Here is a 14,095-nt window from a genome sequence, read left to right as displayed (position 1 = left end):
AAATGTCTACCATTTTGATAAGCAAAATCACAAAAAGGTAGACTTTCTGGAAATCAAAAAGGTTCTTGATATTGAACCCATTAAAGGCAAAAGTTGCAAAGTCTACATTTAACATAAAACACAGCTACTATTTTCATGAGAAATGTCCACCATTTGGATGAGCAAAATCACAAAAATGTAGATTTTCTGGAAATCAAAATTGTTCTTGAGATTGAATCAATAATTGAAGATGAAAGTTACAAAGTCTACATTTAACATAAGACACAATTACTTTTTTCATGAGAAATGTCTACCATTTGGATGAACAAAATCACAAAAAAGTAAACTTTTTGGAAATTCGTTCTTGAGATTGTTCTTCAAAGTTGGATCAAGTACTCTAAGATGTAAAGTTTACTATTAACATGAGTTAAGTCTACTATTAACATGAGTTAAGTCTAATAATAACATGAGCTAACTGACATGCAAAAGTAGACTTTCTGAAAGTTACTATTTATGGAAATCAACTATAAAAAGAAGGGTAAGTTTCCATTTTGGGGAGATAGTTATGCTCTAAAAACGAAAGTTACTATTTATGGAAATCAACTATAAAAGGAAGGGTAAGTTTCCATTTTTGGGGGAATAGTTATGCTCTAAAAACGAAAGTTACTATTTATAGAAATCAACTATAAAAGGAAGGGTAAGATTCCATTTTGGGGGGATAGTTATGCTCTAAAAACAAAAGTTACTATTTATGGAAATCAACTATAAAAGGAAGGGTAAGTTTCCATTTTGAGGGGATAGTTATGCTTTAAAAACAAAAGTTACTATTTATGGAAATCTACTATAAAAGGAATGGTAAGTTTCCATTTCGGGGGATTCCTTTTCTGAAAATTCAACAGTAATTGCCACATGTTGCGACCTCATTCGTCCTAAGTCACTAATCTGTCCATGTTATTAAAGTTTTACATTTTTTCCACCATTTGCAAACTTGAAAAATGCATAGAAAATAGCTCCAGTGTCTGAAAAATTCACCGAAAAATGTCACGGACCACTGGCGGGACCCACTTCACAACTGCGTCTGAATTTTAGTCATTGGAATCACAACGTACCTACTAATGTGGTATAACTTGTTTGGTAGGTTATATGCTAGTGTACAACTTTGTGAACCAACTATATAGAGGAAGCAAAATTTTCAAAAATCTTGTGAAATAGGATGTGATTGGTATAGTAAAATATGGCTACGGTAGAAAAATCACTTTAATTTGCCAATGTTTGGGCCCCGATCGAAGCGGTCAACCCTATTTACGTTTATGCTTCACTAAGGAGAGCCCTATCCTCGGGTGGTAAATGTCCCCCAAAGTGTTACATGGGTGGTTAAATCTCATCTATGTGAGACTTTATTGTGTTGAAGAATCCACCAAACTAGGTCACAAAGAGGTAGGTAAGATAGTTTTCGTGTGATAAGTGAATATGAATTAGGGTTGACCGCTTTGATCGAGCCCCGAACATTATTGAATCCAGTTGAATTTTATACCACAGTCATGTTTCACTATAATGATCACATCATACGGTCAATTTTCATTTTATGAATTTTAGTCATCGAAATCATAACATGCCTACTAAAGTAATATAACTTGTTTGATAGGTTATATGCTAGTGTACAACTTTGTGAACCAACTATATAGAGGAAGCAAAATTTTCAAAAATCTCATGAAATAGGATGTGATCGGTATAGTAAAATATGGCTATGATAGGAAAATCACTTTAATTTGTCAATGTTTGGGCCCCGATCGAAGCGGTCAACCCTATTTATGCTTATACTTCAATAAGGAGAGCCCTATCCTCAGGTGGTAAACGTCCCCAAATTTTTACATGGGTAGTTATGTCTCATCTATGTGACACTTTATTGTGTTGAAGAATCCACCAAACTAGGTCACGAAGAGGTAGGTAAGATAGTTTTCGTGTGATAAGTGAAGATGAATTAGGGTTGACCGCTTTGATCGAGCATCGAACATTGTTGAATCCAGTTGAATTTTATACCATAGCTATGCTTCACTATAATGATCACATCAGACGGTCAATTTTCATTTTGTGAATGTTCATTGATTCAATCTCAAGAACAATTTTGATTTCCAGAATGTCTACTTTTCTGTGATTTTGCCCATTTAAATGATAGACATTTCTCATAAAAACAGCAGTTGTATCTTATGTTAAATGTAGACTTTGCAACTTTCACCTTCCATTATTGATTCAATCTCAAGAGCAATTTAAATTTCCAGAAAGTCTACTTTTCTTTGATTTCTCTTATGTTAATGGTAGCCATTTCTTATGAAAAAAGTTGTTGTGTCTTATGTTAAATGTAGACTTTGCATTTTTATCTTGGTTAATTTGCTTCAATCTCAAGAACAATTTAATTTTCCAAAAACTCTACTTTTCTTTGATTTCTCTTATGTTAATGGTAGACGTTTCTAATGAAAATAGTAGACGTGTCTTATGTTAAATGTAGACTTTGCAACTTTCACCTTCCATTATTGATTCAATCTCAAGAACAATTTAATTTTCCAGAAAATCTACTTTTCTTTGATTTCTCATATGTTAATGGTAGGCGTTTCGAATGAAAATAGTAGACGTGTCTTATGTTAAATGTAGACTTTGCAACTTTCATCTTCCATTATTGATTCAATCTCAAGAACAATTTTGATTTCCAGAAAGTCTACTTTTCTTTGATTTCTCTTATGTTAATGGTAGACATTTCTTATGAAAAAAGTTGTTCTGTCTTATGTTAAATGTAGACTTTGCATTTTTTACCTTGGTTAATTTGCTTCAATCTCAAGAACTAATTTAGATTTCCAGAAAGTCTACTTTTCTTTGATTTCTCTTATGTTAATGGTAGCCATTTCTTATGAAAAAAGTTGTTGTGTCTTATGTTAAATGTAGACTTTACATTTTTACCTTGGTTAATTTACTTCAATCTCAAGAACAATTTAATTTTCTAGAAAGTCTACTTTTCTTTGATTTCTCTTATGTTAATGGTAACCATTTTTTATAAAAAAAGTAGTTGTGTCTTATGTTAGATGTAGACTTTGCATCTTTTACCTTGGTTTACTTCAATCTCAAGAACAATTTAGATTTCCAGAAAATCTACTTTTCTTTGATTTCTCTTATGTTAATGGTAGCCATTTCTTATGAAAAAAGTAGTTGTGTCTTATGTTAAATGTAGACTTTTCATCTTTTACCTTGGTTTGCTTCAATCTCAAGAATAATTTAGATTTCCAGAAAATCTACTTTCCTTTGATTTCTCTTATGTTAATGGTAGCCTTTTCTTTTGAAAAAAATTGTTGTGTCTTATGTTAAATGTAGACTTTGCATTCTTTACCTTGGTTAATTTGCTTCAATCTCAAGAACAATTTAATTTTCCAGAAACTCTACTTTTCTTTGATTTCTCTTATGTTAATGGTAGACGTTTCTAATGAAAATAGTAGACGTGTCTTATGTTAAATGTAGACTTTGTAACTTTCACCTTCCATTATTGATTCAATCTCAAGAACAATTTAATTTTCCAGAAAGTCTACTTTTCTTTGATTTCTCTTATGTTAATGGTAGGCGTTTCGAATGAAAATAGTAGACGTGTCTTATGTTAAATGTAGACTTTGCAACTTTCACATTCCATTATTGATTTAATCTCAAGAACAATTTTGATTTTCAGAAAGTCTACTTTTCTTTGATTTCTCTTATGTTAATGGTAGACATTTCTTATGAAAAAGTAGTTGTGTCTTATGTTAGATGTAGACTTTGCATCTTTTACCTTCGGTTGGTTCAATCTCAATCTCACAATTTTGATTTCTAGAAAGTCTACTTTTCTTTGATTTCGTTTATGTTAATGGTAGAGATTTGTAATAAAAACAGTAGATGTATCTTATGTTAAATGTTGAGTTGCAAATTTTACATTGGGTTGATTCAATCTCATGAACAATTTTGATTTGTAAAAAGTCTACTTTTCTAATGAAAATAGTAGATGTGTCTTATGTTAAATGTGTTTTTCAACTTGCAACATTTTCTGTGATATTTTTTATGACAGTAGTAGATGTTTCTTATGATAATTGTAGACAGTCTAAAGAATCATTTTGATTTCTAGAAAGTCTACTTTTGTGTGATTTTGCTCATCTGAAAGGTAGATATTTCTAATGAAAACTGTAGATATAGAGAGACTTAACGGAGAGTTAACGGTGTTAGTTTGTTTTAACCTGCTATAGCAAGTCAAAACTTGTTGGGTATCCATATCTTAAGGCACACAAGTGGAACCCCAAAAATTAATCTGAATATAGCAGTGAACTCGTGTCGCTTTGTACTTTGACACTGGGGCCTTAAAAGAGGAATATAACATTTCAAGAAAATGGTTGAGGGAAAATGGGGTCTCACACGATGTCGATCAACCACGTTTCGTATAAAAAATAAGGTTGAATTAAAGTTAACCAATTTGATGGGTGACCTAACGAATCCGAAATAGGGTGAATTTTTTTCAGTAGACCTATTTAATCACCATGTCTACATCTGAAGGTGAAATTTTTATTTTCACATATTTATAAGCTCGGATCGCCACGTGCATATTAAAACGGTATAACTTGTTTAGTAGGTTATATGACTTGGATATCATTGTGAACCAACTATACTGAAAAGACAAAATTTTCAAAAATCTTGTGAAATAGGATGTGACCGGAATAGTGAAATACAGATAGGGTTAAAAAATCATAAACTTTCGGTAACGTTTGCTTCTCGATAAAAGCAGTCAACTCTAAATACGCTTAGGCGCTCCTAAGGAGAGCCTAACCACCGGAGGGTCAATTTAACAATTTTTTTTCATGAGTTCCTAAATCTCATGTATACGAGTTTGAGGTTCAAAAACAAAAAAAATATGGTTTCACACGATGCCAGTCAACCACTTTTCATGTAAAAAATAATGTTGAATTTATGTTGACCGGTTTGATAGGGGGTCTAATGAATCCGAAACATGGTGGATTTTTTTTCAAAATACCTATTTAATCACGATGTCTACATCTGAAGGTGAAATTTTTATTTTCACATATTTATAAGCTCGGATCGCCACGTGCCTATTAAAGCGGTATAACTTGTTTAGTAGGTTATATGACTTGTACATCATTGTGAGCTAACTATACTGAAAAGACAAAATTTTCAAAAATCTTGTGAAATAGGATGTGACCGGAATAGTAAAATACATATAGGGTTAAAAAATCACAAACTTTCGGTAACGTTTGCTTCCCGATAAAAACAGTTAACTCTAAATACGCTTAGGCGCTCCTAAGGGGAGCCTAACCACCGGAGAGTCAATTTAACAATTTTTTTTCATGATTTACTAAATCTCATGTGTACGAGTTTTAAGTTTGAAAACGAAAAAAAATACGGTTTCACGCGATGCCAGTCAACCGCTTTTCATGTAAAAAATAATGTTGAATTTAGGTTGACCAGTTCGATAGGGGGTCTAACGAATCCGAAACAGGGTGGATTTTTTTTCAGTAGACCTATTTAATCACCATGTCTACATGTAACGGTGGAATTTTTATTTTCACATATTTATGACCTCGGATCGCCACATGCCTACTAAAGCGGTATAACTTGTTTAGTAGGTTATATGACTTGTACATCATTGTGATCCAACTATACTAAAAGGACAAAATTTTCAAAAATCTTATGAAATAAGATGTGACCGGAATAGTGAAATACATATAGGGTTAAAAAATCACGAAGTTTCGGTAACGTTTGCTTCCCGATAAAAGCATTCGATTCTAAATACGCTTAGGCGCTCTTAAAGGGAGTCAAACCACTGGAGGGCCAATTTAACAATTTTTTTTCATGCATTCCTAAATCTCATGTATGTGAGTTTTAGGTTAAAAAAAAAACAAAAAATAAGGGTTTCGCATGATGCTAGTCAACCGTTTTTCGTGTAAAAATGATGTTGAATTTAGGTTGACCGGTTCGATGGGGGGTCTAACGAATCTGATACAAGGTGTGTTTTTTTCGGTAGACCTATTTAATCACCATATCTACATCTGATGGTGAAATTTTTATTTTCACCTATTTATAACCTCGGATCGCCACGTGCCTACTAAAGCGGTATAACTTATTTAATAGGTTATATAACTTGTACATCATTGTGAACCAACTATACTAAAGAGATAACATTTTCAAAAATCTTATGAAATAGGATGTGACCGGAATAGTGAAATACATATAGGGTTAAAAAATTACAAACTTTCGGTAACGTTTGCTTCCCGATAAAAGCATTCAACTCTAAATACGCTTAGACGCTCTTAAGGGGAGCCTAACCACCGAAGGGCCAATTTAACAATTTTTTTCATGCGTTCCTACATCTCATGAATGCGAGTTTTAGGTTCCAAAAAAATAAAAAAATAGGGTTTCGCACGATGCCATTCAACAGCTTTTCGTGTAAAAGATGATGTTGAATTTAGGTTGACCAGTTCGATGGGAGGTCTAACGAATCCGAAACAGGGTGGGATTTTTTCAGTAGACCTATTTAATCACCATATCTACATCTGACGGTGAAATTTTTACTTTCACATATTTATGACCTTGGATCGCCACGTACCTACTAAAGCGGTATAACTTGTTTAATAGGTTATATGACTTGTACATCATTGTGAACCAACTATACTAAAGAAAAAATATTTTCAAAAATCTTATGAAATAGGATGTGACCGGAATAGTGAAATACAAGTAGGGTTAAAAATTCACAAACTTTCGGTAACGTTTGCTTCTTGTCAACTCTAAATACGCTTAGGCGCTCCTAAGGGGTGCCTAACCACTGGAGGGCCAATTTAACAATTTTTTTTCATGCGTTCCTAAATCTCATGTATATGAGTTTTAGGTTCGAAAACGAAAAAAAAATAGGGTTTCGCACGATGCCAGTCAACCGCTTTTCGTGTAAAAAATGATGTTGAATTTAGGTTGACCGGTTCGATGGGGGGTCTAACGAATCCGAAACAGGGTAAATTTTTTTCAGTAGACCTATTTAATCACCATGTCTACATCGGACGGTGGAATTTTTACTTTCACATATTTATGACTTTGTATCGCCACATATTTATGATTTTTCAACCCTAACCGTATTTCACTATTCCAGTCACATTCTATTTGACAAGATTTTTGAAAATTTTGCTTTCTCAATATAGTTGGTTCATAAAGACGTACACTTGTATATAACCTATTGAACAAGTCACCACATTAGTATGTGATATATCCCGAACCTTACTCACATTCTTCTGCATTTACTTCTACTTGAATGAAGTAGTAACTTTGCTCGAATTCTACTTTATTGAGATGTCCCGAAGAAATTTACCGAGCGTTCGTTGAGTTACCGAAAGTTAGTAACCGCGCTCGGTTAATTTCTAAATTAACTCCTGAGTCTATTTTCGAGTTTTTCTCGAAATGTCATATTCCTCTTTTAAGGACCCGGTGTCGAAGTACATGGTGAGACGAGTTCACCGCTGTCTTCGGATTAATTTTCAGAGAATCGAGCTATTTTTACGATATCGAAGTTTCGGGAATTAATAGAATTTTCTGAAATTAGGAAATAACATTTTAAAATCTGGGCCGTTGATTGTTTTCCTCCTTTTAATCTTGGCTGTACATTTCCCTATAAAAGGGAAGAGACTGTTGACCTGTCTGTCTCTCTCCTCCTCCTCTCTCTCTCTGCCGCATCCATCTTCTCCGCCGTCCTTCGCCCGATTCCGGCCACCCCAAACGGCGAGACCACCACCAAACTCTTTCTCTTCTTCTACTCTACAAAACCCAGTCCATATATCAGACATGCAACCCAATTCAATGGAGATCGAATTCAAGGATGCTTCACTGTGTTCTTCAATTTCTGGCGAGCTCCGACGATGACTGTAACAGTGGTGGGTAGGGTTTCTCTCCTCTTCTCTTCTTGTTCAATTCTATGTTTTTGTTTCCTTGAATGGTGCCTGAATCCTTAATATCTCTTTTATGGTTTTTTTTTTTTTCACGGCGAGTCTCCAACGAGGCTTTCCAGCGCCTCCATCTCTTTTCCAGCGTCGCCTCTTTCTCTTGGAGACCAAAACAAACACGGAGGGAGCTAGAAGGGTTGTTGTCATTGTGTTAGAGATAGGAAGGAAGAAGTTAGGCCAAGAATTCCCCAATTGCACAGACAGTGCGTGCCACCCACTCCCTGTTAAATTTCCTGGTGCGCCGCAAATAGGCTCTCCTCTCTCTAAAGGCAGAGTTGCTTCGGAGAGTGCGTTCTGTGACAAGGCAACACTATTCTGGAAACAAACTTTTGGAGAAAGTGCTAATGCACATAAGTAGTTCCTCGTTTCTTTAATTTGTCCCTCTAAAAAGTTAAAGAGCTTAAGGAAGAGAAGAGTCAAAGCTCTTATATATCACTCGGGTCGAGATTTGTTATAGAATTTAAATTCAAGCAACCATTAGTCTGAATAATTGGGTTTCTAGCGTTATACAGATGAAACGGAAAGAAGAGAGAACAAATGAAGAGAAACACGAGAGACGGAGAAAATGGCATGGACTTAAGTCACCTAACGCTAGATTGATAGAAACTAACTAGCAAAACAGGGTATTAGTTGATGTTGCGTCATGTTGATCGTTACAATAAACGTAAGGTCGCGATTTATGAAATGAGTAATTCAGTATATTCACAACCTACGCATGGCAGAAGAGCTAATTAAATCCTTTCTTGTTATATTCTTCCTCCTCAAACCTCTTTTCTGCTTGAGTAACGTTAGATGAACCATCTTTTGGTGAACCACCTAGAGTCCATCTTATGTGGCAACTAACGTGGCATACCCACGTCAATAAAGTATGATTTCTAATATTTTTAAATTTTCGTTTTTATTAAAAAAAATCTGTTTTTATTAATTGCAAAATTTCTTTTTTCATTTTTACTTTTTTGATTTTATTTCTTTTATACCCTATATTCTTTTATGGGGCATATCCACATCATCAAAGTATGATTTCTAATATTTTTAAAATTTTGTTTTTATTAAAAAAATATGTTTTTACTAATTACAAAATTATTCTAGGATATTTTGCATCCTTCTAGGATATTCCTTATGTGTGCATTGGCTTTATGCCAATATGATATGTAATTAGATTATGACTATGTATTCCTTATCATTACCATATTGATACTTTGTAATTCCCTATATAAAGAGATTCTATTGTAACGCCCCGTACCCAATTTTACCTATTTACTGGGTATTCTACGAGTTACTGAGGAATTTAAGCGTGCTCAGTAACTTAGTAAGTTAACACTCGAGTTTATTTGCGAGTGCTTCTGAAAATGTCAAATTCTTCTTTTAAGGTCTCGATGTCGTAGTTCGCGTCAACACGGGTTCTACGGTGTTTTCGGTTTATTTTCAAAGCTTTGAAGTATTTTTTACGATTTATTGAAGGTTTGGTAAAAGAAATTTATTTTCTGAAATTAGAATAGCTCATTTAATCTTGGTTGTCGGATTAAGTAGGGTTTTGATCTTGGCCGTTGGTTTGGGTATATAGGGAAATAAGTTGGGTTGACTTCAGAAAAGCCACACTCGGGCGTTGATCCGAGCCCAGCTCTCTCTCTCACCCAACTTCACCTGCCTCCGGCGTCCTCCGCACTACGCCGCTGTCTCACGGCAAGATGACTGCCAAAATGATCTCCTCCTTCTTCTCTTCAAAACCCAATAATAAAATTCCATAAATAACCCCGGATCCTTGGAGATCGAAATTGATGAACACCACTGTGTTCATCAGAATCCGACAAGCTCCGACCGGGACGACGACTGTGAAGGTTAAGGTTCTCCTCCTCCTTCCTTCTTCTTCGATTCCATGTCTTAAATTCTTTGCAATCGAAACCCTAATCCCTAATTTCAATTCTCCGGTGAATTGTTGAGTTCCGGCAAATCCCTCACCCACCGAGTTCTTGTGTGCGCTGCCGTGCTCCGCCGCCTTCACGGCGTCTGGTTTTCCTTTCTATGTCGTCGAGTCAATCTCCTGGTGTGCTTATCCGAGTGTTGGTGTAGTAAATTATTAATTGTCTGATGTTGGTTGTGAGATTATTTTAGTTTAGTAATTGTTATATTGGGAGATATGTTGATCTTGGGGTGCAGGATGACTCCAGGTGTTGAGGTTGGTTTGTTTGGTTATAGAACTGTAAGTTGGAATTTTTAGGTAAGGGTTGTCCATTTTCAAGGTAGATTATGCCGAATTTTCGGTAAATTTTCCTTGGAGGTGGACCCTGCAGGAATTACATCGGGTTTCAGGGTGAAATTCGGGGTGGGTCTTGACACCTCTCAATGAATAAGATACATCTCTTTGATGATTCTCTTGCCATCTCTAATTCTCTACACTTTATACTTGATCACGTTATTATGTACTTTGTTCTAACCCTAGAACTAATAGCCTACCATTTTATTTTTCGAGATCTTAAAAAGCGTTTTTTAGCTCCTCTGTCCGACCGCCGCCGCCGCCCATTTTCCTGGCCGTTGTCCGACACCACCGGCTACCAATCCCTTGGCCGCCTCCCGCCGACGATTTTTTGGTTTCCTCTAACTACAATTTTCAATTTCTTCGAGTGTTTGAAGTTTCGAATGGTATGTTTTGAAACCCTAAACTTTTCCAAGTTTAATAACTCGAGCAGGATAAAATCCTTTCCTCCCTTTTCCATCTCCATTCTATGCTTGAGATTTTATGCGTGCAGGTAAAAATCCTGGAATTTTATTCGTGGGTCAAGTGTGTGTTTGATCACTCTTGTTTCTTTATCCGGGTTGTGTATATCAACCCCTACCTTTCTCTGAATTGTGTTTGATCAATCCGAGACCTTTTTCGAATTGTGTTTGATCAATTTACGGCTTTTTAGGATTGTGTGTGATCAATCTGAAGGACAAACCATTAAAAAGCATCATTTGTGACCTCTATCGAGTCTCATAACTGCTTGGTTTTGTATGCAAGAGCAACATTACGTTCTGCTCATTTGAGTTTTGATGTATTCGATACCTAAGGCGAATCTTCGCTTAGTATCTGTGGAACCTTTCATTAGAAAGGATTAAACCACATGTTTTGAACCCTAGGCTAACAAGCCTAGATACCGAGATTTCACATCTCATGCGCTCAAAGTTTTGAAGTGCCACATCGACAAAAGCCCTTAATGGCAATCTGTGTAAAAAGTTAATGACCACAATGTAATGTGGAATGCACTTATGGAGCGTTTCTTGAAATGTCTATCTAACTCAACAAGTTGAGTTATTAAGTCAAGTGGATTGCTTACCACCTTATTTGACTATATATCATCGATGATATTCCGTGGCATCCTGATCCATAATCTTTAGCCGATTCGATTTCGATCATTATCAAGTTCTCTAGGCTCTCCAAGTTGATTTGGAATTACCAATGAGGCTTGATTTTGATCATACAATTGCAATCGAGAATTGCATATACGCTAATACGATAAACGTATTGGTCTACACACATATGGGATTGTCCCCTAGTGTGTGAAAAACAATATGGGTCACTGCAACGATAGAAAAAGCCACACTAATGTCTAGAAAAGAGGGGGAGGTGCCGCTGGCCCTAATGGCGACACTCCCGGTCTAGACAACAAGTTGTCAAAACTACTCACGTCCGCTCAGGACAATGCGACTGTGTGGATCTCTAGATCACTGGTTAAGGAGTTGTCTAGCTCTCCTTCAAATTGTGAATGCATATAAAAAGGTACGAAAAATCAAAATGAGGATAAGAACGTCAACCTCATGATCACGGATTTCAAAGATTTGGATCTAGCTCTAGATGCCCTTGACTTTAACGTCATCAGCTAAAACTCTGATTTTCTTTCTAAGCTATATGTAATAAGGCGTCGTATCGATGTCCTTCATCTATTCGAGACCTCGATGTACTCACATTAGCAATAATGAATGCCAATTTCTTTCGAAATGAAACTATTCTCCTCTTATGTTTCATATTGATTTACAAAAAAGATGTACAATTTTTTACATCATCCTTAGAAGCATGGCATATATACAATCTACATGGTTAGATTGTGCCGATTGGACTCTTCCAAGTGAAGATGAAGCACAGCTTTGCATCCTCAAGGAGGATTGCCAACGTGTTTCCTATTAAGTCTTCTACTCTATAACGGATTTTCCATCATCAGTTGTTCAACTAAGCTCATCCAAGCTCAATGTAATGTCTTAGAATTGTCTGAAATTAAGGAGATAGTGGTTTAACTGTGTCTCGCACTACCGACCCTCCACGGACATGCCTGGTCATGCTGACTTAGAGTTACCGAAAGCTTTTGATTTTGGATCCCCCTACGCTATTAAACCAATTTCTGTCTTGTAAAAGACGTTGAAGACTTCTCAAAACTAGACAATCATCATCAGCACGTCCCCATGGCTGAGCATAAGCCTCCATGCCAACGACAAGCTTCAAAGCTTTGCCAATGCCAAATCTACGAAAAACAGCAATCTGTCCCTTCTGGACAGCCAACTTCGTTTGAGCTTTATGAACAGATTCGGATGAATCAGACAGTGAGCTTTATATCATTGGAACTCTACTAGTGTAGTTTTCAGAATTTTTCGCAGTTCATCCATATCTATTTTAACGAAGAAGTTAAGGCTGTTTTAGTGCGCAAAGGTCATTCTGCGAGGAAATTTTTATGCACTCTCAGGATTGCAGTTTTTTGTAGCTTCTTTCAATCATTCTAAATGGTTCAAGTGGAACTATTTACTCTCCTATCTACTCCATTTTGTAGATCTGTCTCATAGAGACATTGAGTGCTTCGTAAATAGTGGAACTACCCACAACATTCTAAGAAACCGGCAACTATCTTTGGATTTTGTGCCTTTGTAAAATTATGTGACTATAATAATTGAATCATACCAGTCATTTAAGGACGCGGTTTAGCTTATATCTTGATGCCTTATGGAGCCATCATCAACGTCACAGATGCCTTCTATGCATTGGGAGGCAACCGAACCATGTTGAACTTTAAAGACATTTATGCTACTAGTTTTCATTTGAAAACACATTGTGAGAATGAACAAGAATTATTTTGTGTATAACTTCTCATGAATACGGAGTGAAATGCATCTTAGAGAAGTTTATGAGTCAATCTAGTGGATTGTGTGTCACTATGATTCGAATATCGAATCACATGTTGTTGCCAAACATGATATTTGGGACACCGACTCATATAGGCCTTGGTTTGACCAAATCGGTCATCCTAAAAGAGATATAATGGTCCCGAATTTTAAGAAATCCTCATGGACATTCATTCTTCCCCACAAAACAAAAACATTCGGGATCTAGCTTCTCCATGAAGCATGATGGTGACGCCATGGTTGTAAATGGCGGCACCCGGGGGACATTGATGTCACCCGAACATGTCACCCAAACACGACTCTAATTTCTCGGAGGCCGTCCGGTCAATTCCTCAAGCAATTGAGGTGCACTGGCCTTTCCTTGATGTCTCATTGGACCCCTGCAATTCTCGTTGCTCGTTTTGAAAGCCTATTAACACACCCCGAAAATAGTAATTCCTTTTCATATTGTAGTTTTTGATTTAACTAAGTTATACCGTTACCTTATACTGTCACATCCCGACCCTTATATTTTTACCTTATTTACTAGCGTGATTATAATAAGAATTTTACCGTCTCCGTCATTGAGTAAATAGTTTAATTGGTCCCTAGAGGGGTTTCGGGGACGATTATGTGCGGAGGATTATTCGTATGAAGAAAATACGACGACGGTAAAAATAGTAAATTTTAGCTAGTAAAAGGTAATTTTTATTCGGGTATTATTTTTCGGGGTGTTGAATTTTGGATTAAAAGGAGAGTTGGGTCGGCTGGGCCGAGCCCAACCCATTTCTTCTTCCTTTCTCTCTCTCTCCCTCCCGATTTTTCTTCTCTTCCCACCCGAGTTTTTTCTCTCTACACCCAGCAGACTTCCGGCCGTCCTCCCGCCGCCGTCCGACCTCCGTTCGCCGCCAGACCGGTCCCGTTCGGTCGGTCTCTCTCCCAGCAACATTTCTAGACCGGTGACACGCCCCCCCTAGCGCCGCCGTGTGTGA

The 14,095-nt window shown here is 36.4% G+C and overlaps 1 protein-coding gene across 1 annotated transcript in view; it reads right to left on the bottom strand.

Annotated features, from left to right (window-relative positions):
- The window catches only part of LOC101292880, a 29,070-nt gene that overhangs the window by 977 nt on the left and 13,998 nt on the right, over positions 1-14,095 (bottom strand). The gene's annotated exons all lie outside the window — the stretch shown is intronic.

Source organism: Fragaria vesca, linkage group LG3, assembly GCF_000184155.1.
Source record: "Fragaria vesca subsp. vesca linkage group LG3, FraVesHawaii_1.0, whole genome shotgun sequence".
NCBI classification, from domain to species: Eukaryota; Viridiplantae; Streptophyta; class Magnoliopsida; order Rosales; family Rosaceae; genus Fragaria; species Fragaria vesca.
The sequence above is the reverse complement of the archived record's forward strand: the minus strand, read 5'-3'. Positions and strand labels throughout refer to the sequence as shown.